This window comes from Elaeis guineensis, chromosome 6 (genome assembly GCF_000442705.2).
Source record: "Elaeis guineensis isolate ETL-2024a chromosome 6, EG11, whole genome shotgun sequence".
Taxonomy (NCBI): Eukaryota; Viridiplantae; Streptophyta; class Magnoliopsida; order Arecales; family Arecaceae; genus Elaeis; species Elaeis guineensis.
In genome coordinates this window covers 66124071-66131929 of record NC_025998.2, presented here as the reverse complement: position 1 = coordinate 66131929, position 7859 = coordinate 66124071, and positions in this window count along the sequence as shown.

The window sequence follows — 7859 nt, the reverse complement described above, 5'->3', positions numbered from 1 at the left end:
ATGGGGAAGACAGAAATAATCAAGATGGAGATCAACAAGTTTGATTGTAAAAGCAATTTCTCCTTGTGGCAGGCAAGGATGAAAGACATGCTCATCCAACAGGGGTTGATCGCTGCTCTCTTATGTGATGAGAATCCGACCACCATGGAGGGCGGGATTGGAAACGGCTACAGATGCAGGTGGTGAGTACCATCTGCATGTACCTGGTGGATGAGGTGGTGATCCATGTGCTGAGCGAGACTTCCCCGACGGTGCTGTGGTCGAAGCTCGAGGAGTTATACATGTCGAAGTCTCTCACCAACACACTTTTCCTCTGGAGGCAGTTTTACCAACTACGGATGATTGAGGGACAGAGCGTGCAGAAGCATTTGAGCCACTTCCAGAAGATCCTCACCGACCTCCTCAGCGTTGGTGAGAATGTTGAGGAGAAGATCAGGGCGCTGGTTTTGCTGGCGTTGCTTTCCCCTTCGTACAAGTCCTTGGTGACTGCTCTTCTAGTGGAGAAGAGCACTATCAAGATGGACGAGGTCACCGTGGTGATACTCCAGAATGAGATTCTCAGGAGGGAGAACCCAGCTTCGAGCTCAGGTGGTGATAGCTCAGCTTTGGTGGCTTCTGGAGGAGCAGGAGGCGGTAGACGGAGCGACAGGAGATCGCAACGAGGGCGGTCCAAGTCTAGGAGGGACTTGAGCAAAATCAAGCGTTACTGGTGTGAGGAGTTGGGGCATCTAGCTAGAGATTGCCCTCAACTTAAAAATCGAACGGTGGCTGCTGTAGCGACGGCCAGCAGCGATTTAGATGGAGATATCCTGGAGATATCTGATGAGGTATCTACTTCTTCCCAGTAGTGGATATTAGATTTTGCATGCCCCTATCATGTGTGTTGCAAAGAGGAGCAGTTTGACTCCCTAGAGAACAATGAGGGCACTGTATATCTGCCAGATGGATCGAGCTGTGCGATCAGAGGCATTGGGACGATCAGCTGGAGGACACATGACGGTGCAGTGAGGAGATTGGGGGAGGTCCGATATATACCCAATTTCAGGCAGAATCTTATCTCACTTAGCAGACTGGATTCAAGAGACTACAGGATGGTAGCTGGTGGAGAAATCTTGAGGGTGTTACGCGACGATAGGATTGTGTTGGAGGGGAAGAAGGGGAGCAAAGGACATTATTACCTGACAGGGAGTCCAGTGCGAGGTGAAGCTTCGGGAGCCAGGTGGAGCCCAGAGTGAGGTGGAGCTCCAGGAGGTGGATCGGGCATGAGACAGGAGACTCGGGAGGATGAGAGGTGACGTCGCAAGGTGAGATTCTTATTGCCGCAGGATGATGCCCCGAGCAAGTCTCAGGTCAGGAGGAGCATAGCATATGATGGAGATGGGATCGAGCAGCCTGGCTCGACTCCCATGTTTGCCCATCCATGATCAGCAGGCAATTGCTCCAGGGCATGGGGGCGAGGAGATCCAGAAGATCTCGAAGTTTGGAAGAGGCTAAATATCGAGTCAAGGTGGAGATTGTTAGGATTTGATGTCTCGAGATTCAACCCACATGGAGCTCACAGCGAGGTTCGTGATAAAAAATGGAGTCTAACGAGACCAAGATCACCCGAAACGAAGCTTGGATGGAGGAGATACGAACTTTTGAAGTTGGCATGAGATTCGAGGTGATGGAGGACCGCCGGCGACCGACGACGGGCGGCAGGGGCGTGGTCGCAGGCGGCGGCGCACAGGATGCGCGAACCAAGCCCGCGCAGGACACGCGACCCACGCGGGCGGGCGGCCCAGGCGGGCACGCGGCCCAGCCTGGCGTGCGGCCCAGGCGGGCGCACGGTCCAGCCGGGCGCACGGCCCAGGCGCGCACAGGCCCACGTGCGGGAGTGGGTCGGCCCAGGCAGCCTGTTGGCCCTGTTCTCCGATCCACCATGGACCGGACGGTCCATGGCTGGGCCTGTGGACCACGTGGGCGTTTCCCATGCATTTCTCGCGGTCCACAGCACTATTCCATGGACCGATCGCGATCGGATGGCCCGGGGAGTTTCCGGTGACTATCCGACGGTTCAGGGAGGTTGTTTTGGCTTATTTAGGACTCTTAAACCTAATCTAATTAGGTTTTAAACCCTGCTTAAACCTTTAAAAAGGCCTGTGACAACAGAGAGAGGTGGGGATCAGTATTTCACACCGTACGAAGCCCGTACGGAACCCAAGAGAAGAGAGAGGCGGAAGTGCTGAGAGATAAGGAGCAGGAGGCTCCTGGACAGCGGTCGCCAGGCACTTCAGGGGTTCAGGGGGGTCTTCAAGAGAGAGAGAGCTTTTGTGAGGGAAACTTCTAGTGAGAGAGAATTGGGTGTACAAGGGTTGAGGGTAAGGTCTCCTCTTGTAAAATTTTCTTTTTCATAGTGAAGTTTGCATGCCCCATGGAGGTGAGCCCTTTTGTGGCTGATCCATGTATTTTGATTATTTTTCTTTTGTTTTGTTTCTTCTTTCTTCCTACTGCATCGCATGGTACTGAAAAGATTTTGGGAGGTGGTGTCCTGGCCAGACATCCACCCAACAGGCAATACGCTGGGATATCATCTCAATCTGATCATCTGTTAGTCTGAACTCTGAAGGATGTGTCCTGCTCTCTGACTGTGGAACTGAAGCATGCCTCCTCACAGACTCTGAAGCACCAGCCTCATGATCAGATATGAACTGAATATCTAGAAATGCTCTGTGATCATGAAGAGGTGAAGATGGTCCCTCCTCCTCTGCTCTATCCTTTGCTCTCTCCTCAACACCCTTTGTCCAACCGCCATCAGTCTTAGAGAAACCCATATGATGCAGTGTGTGGTGGTTGATGGTGTCAGAATGGGATAGTCTAGCAACTGCCTCCCCCTCAAAACTAATTCTGAACCTTCTAAAAACTAAGGTGAGTGCCATACCAAAAGGCAAGTGAGCCTTGGATCTATTCAGGGTTTCCCTCATGGCCTCAAACATCAATGCTGGAAGGTTCAGGGGGGTTTGGGTGATCACATGGTACATAATGCAAATGTCCCTACTAGATAGAAGGTCGTGTCTACTACTCTTAGGGACAAACAGTTTGGTTACCAAGTGATGTAATAGCCTCATCTCAATAGAAAGAATTTTTTCTTTCAATTTATTTAGACTTTCAGTATAGGTTCTCCCTAAGATAATATTAATTCCTTCTTCTTTAATAGAGAGCTCCATATTGGTATTGTGATAGCCCAAAACTAAAAAAAAAAAAAAAAAAAAAAAAAAAAAAACAGAGAAACCGGGAAGAAGACTCCCGGTAGGAGTCTTCTTCTCCGGTGATTCCCGGGCAAAATAGGACTCCTAGGACCCCTCGGAGTCCTAGGGTGATCTATAAGAAGACCCCTTTCCCTTGAGACCGATCATCGGCCTCTTCTTCCTCTCCTTCCCTCCGATTTTCCCGAAATTAAGCCGCGGACACCGGTTGATTTCTCGCCGTGATTGCCGCCGACGAGGTCTCCGGAGGCTGAGGTAAGTCTTCCTCTTCCTCCCCTCTTTCTTCTCCTTCCTCCCATGCTCCTGTGCGCGGCTGCCGGCGACGAGAGTCGCTGATTTTTCCGTCGGGAAAGCGACCCTGTTTTTGGGTTTCTTCTCCTTGAATTTCCGGCGCCGGTGATCGGAATTGATCGCCGGCCATGTCTCCTCCGTGACCGGGGGAGTGACCCCCGTCGGCCGTCGGCCTCCGCCGCGGCGGCCGTGGCCCGAACGGCCGGTCAAGGCCGAGGGGACGCCGGTCCCCTGTTCCGGTGCGGGAAGAACCAAGAAGAAGAAGAAGAAAAAAAAAAAGAAAAAGAAAAGAAAAGAAAAAGAAAAGAAAAGAAAAAAGAAAAAGAAAAAGAAAAGAAAAAGAAAAGAAAAGGAAAGAAAAAGAAAAAAAAAAGAAGAAAAAGAAAAGAAAAGAAAATAATAATAATATTAATAAAAATAAATAAATAAATATATATGTATATTTATATATATATATATATAAGTAAGTAAATAAATAAATAAATAAATAAATAAATAAATAAATTGAAATTGATGAGAGAGAGAGTTTCTCTCTCTTCTCTCTCTTGTCTCAGTCTGAACTCTATTTTTCTCTCTCTAGAATTAGACTTTCTCTCTCTACTTTCTCTCTCTAGAATTTTCTCTCTCTAAAATATTTCTCTCTCTTGATGGATTCCTCTCTCTCTAAAGTTATTCCTCTAGGATTAACGTAGTGGAAGGCTTCATCTGATGATTCTGATCAAGTTTAGAGACGAGTCTGATTTTAAGCGAGATTTTGATTTTGAGATTTGTTAGATTTAATTTTGAATTAAAATTAATGTAAAAATATAATTTTGAATAATAGGCACGGAAGAATCTCCTAGAAGTTAGTCGATCCATTCATTCAGTGCTCCGTGAAAGGTAAGTAATGAATCATCTTTCCAAGATATTCCATATTTATTCTGAAAATAAATAATTATTCTCTAAAAATATGCATGATTTACGAAATTATGTTTTGAAAGAAAAGTGCTTTTGAAATGTTATGGTATATCGATTTATGCACATGTTTAGTGAAAGATTATGATATATGTTGTGGTACTAAGTGTTTTGATACAGATCGAATTTATGCTCTCAGCCTAACTATGTTTCAGTGGGCCCCGCCAATGGGGATTATACGTTGGTACTTTGTGGACCCTGCCAGTGGGGGTTGTGCGCTGGTATTTCTGGACCCTGCCAGTGGGGGTTGTGCGCTGGTACTTGTGGACCCTGCCAGTGGGGGTTGTGCGCTGGTATTATGTGGACCCCGCCAATGGGGGTTAAACGTTGGTCATAGTCGAGGCTGTTGAGTTTCGAGTGTTTTGAATCGAATCGGATTTATTATATGTGAATATTTGAAATTATTGGGTTTGCATTAAATCAATATGAAATATATTTTTATGTTTAATTGCAGCTTTATTCTTAAAAATTTTATAATATCTGAAATATCTGGTTGAGATATTTGTTACTTACTGGGCTGTCTAGCTCATTACCTTTCTTTCTATTTTTCAGATTCAGATAATTAATTTCGAACGTGGGAAGAAATATTGGGACAGAGCTTTTAGAGGCGAGATTTAGCATTGTCAACACTTCAATTGAATTTAGATTTATTGTTTTAGAAAAATTTTATTGGATGTAAGACATTTGATTTAATTACATGAATTACAGTTGAATAATAATTATTTGAATTTATTCCGCTGCGATGCATTGATATCGTGATGAGATGCCTTGCATGCTTATGGAGAGAGTTCTTCATGAGTATGCGGCGGTTGCCGCGACCCTCGATCCACAAATCTCGGGTCGGGGGCGTGATAATTAATATGGTATCAGAGCATAAGTGGATAAATTATGACACATAGAATTTGACATAGTATGAGTGTAGGTGGGTAAACATTAGGAATATGGGGACGTTAGAGTATGAACATCATAATAAACCCATCCTAACAAATAGATAAATGAATCTAATAAGGTTTTACTACTACAAGGTTATCATGCCTCCCCGTAGAATGACAAGAACTACTCAAGGAATTGCAAGAGAGACATCACAACCACGGGATGGTAGCACTCCCCATCTGACCAGTGGCACCCCTCAAGAGGAGGGAGTTGTAGATCCTAATGGGAGTACTTCGAGAGCACGTCAAGAACCAGATATGGCTCAGTTAATGCAGACCCTAATCAGGATGGTACAAGCGCAACAACAAATGAAGCAGCAAATGTTTGAACAACAACAGATACAACGAGATACACAACAACATCAGCATCTACCACCACAACATGGAGAGCAACCAGTACAACGGAACAGCATTTCAGAATTTAAAAAGCTTGCTCCTCCAGCTTTCAAGGGGACTACTGAACCTTTGGAGGCTGACAACTGGATAATGGAGATGGAGAAGGCTTTCGCTGTCCAAGAGTGTCTTGATGAAGAAAAGATTCGATATGCAGCTTATTTACTACAAAGAGAAGCATACAACTGGTGTCAGCGACTACAGCGCAAGCATGAACAAGATGGCGAAATACTTACCTGGGAAAGATTTCGGATTGCATTCTATGATCAGTATTTTCCTCGGAGTATAAGGATCCAGAAAGAGCAAGAGTTTATTTATTTGAAGCAAAAGGGTATGAGTGTGACCGAATATGAAGCAAAATTTACAGAGTTAGCAAAATTTGCTCCGAGATTAGTGGATGGTGAGCAAGAACGTGTTCACAAGTTTGAGATGGGACTGAGAACTGAGATTCGAAAACAAGTGGTTCCTTATGAATTGACAACTTATGCAGATGTGGTAAACAAAGCACTGATAATTGAAAGGGAAGTCAATGAAGAACGCATGGAAAGGGAAAGAAGGCAAAGAAAGAGAGCACAATCAAATGATACACAAGGGCAGAATAATAAAAACATCAAAAGATCAGCTAAGGGAGCAGTAGATAATAAGACTCAACAGATTGATGGTGAGCCATGCTCCAGATGTGGCAAAAATCATGCAGATAAGGATTGCTATTGGAATACCGGTGCTTGTTTCAAATGTGGACAGAAGGATCATAAAATTGCTAGCTGCCCGCTAAATACTGAAAATCAAGCTGGCAAAAGAACTCATGAAGGACAACATAAGGGTGGCGGACCGATTTCTAAAACCCAGGGAAGAGTTTATGCACTTACTCAGCAGAACCCACAGGCTTCCAATACAATGGTGACAGGTATGAAAAATTTCGAGGATGAAATTTCTTTTTAGGGGTGAAGAATGTGATAGCCCAAAACTAAAAAAAAAAAAAAAAAAAAAAAAAAAAAAAAAAAAACAGAGAAACCAGGAAGAAGACTCCCGGTAGGAGTCTTCTTCTCCGGTGATTCTCGGGCAAAATAGGACTCCTAGGACCCCTCGGAGTCCTAGGGTGATCTATAAGAAGACCCCTTTCCCTTGAGACCGATCATCGGCCTCTTCTTCCTCTCCTTCCCTCCGATTTTCCCGAAATTAAGCCGCGGACACCGGTTGATTTCTCGCCGTGATTGCCGCCGACGAGGTCTCCGGAGGCTGAGGTAAGTCTTCCTCTTCCTCCCCTCTTTCTTCTCCTTCCTCCCATGCTCCTGTGCGCGGCTGCCGGCGACGAGAGTCGCTGATTTTTCCGTCGGGAAAGCGACCCTGTTTTTGGGTTTCTTCTCCTTGAATTTCCGGCGCCGGCGATCGGAATTGATCGCCGGCCATGTCTCCTCCGTGACCGGGGGAGTGACCCCCGTCGGCCGCCGGCCTCCGCCGCGGCGGCCGTGGCCCGAACGGCCGGTCAAGGCCGAGGGGACGCCGGTCCCCTGTTCCGGTGCGGGAAGAACCAAGAAGAAGAAGAAGAAAAAAAAAGAAAAAAGAAAAGAAAAGAAAAAGAAAAGAAAAGAAGAAAAAGAAAAAGAAAAAGAAAAGAAAAAGAAAAGAAAAGGAAAGAAAAAGAAAAAAAAAAAGAAGAAAAAGAAAAGAAAAGAAAATAATAATAATATTAATAAAAATAAATAAATAAATATATATGTATATTTATATATATATATATAAGTAAGTAAATAAATAAATAAATAAATAAATAAATTGAAATTGATGAGAGAGAGAGAGTTTCTCTCTCTTCTCTCTCTTGTCTCAGTCTGAACTCTGATTTTCTCTCTCTAGAATTGGACTTTCTCTCTCTACTTTCTCTCTCTAGAATTTTCTCTCTCTAAAATATTTCTCTCTCTTGATGGATTCCTCTCTCTCTAAAGTTATTCCTCTAGGATTAACGTAGTGGAAGGCTTCATCTGATGATTCTGATCAAGTTTAGAGACGAGTCTGATTTTAAGCGAGATTTTGATTTTGAGATTTG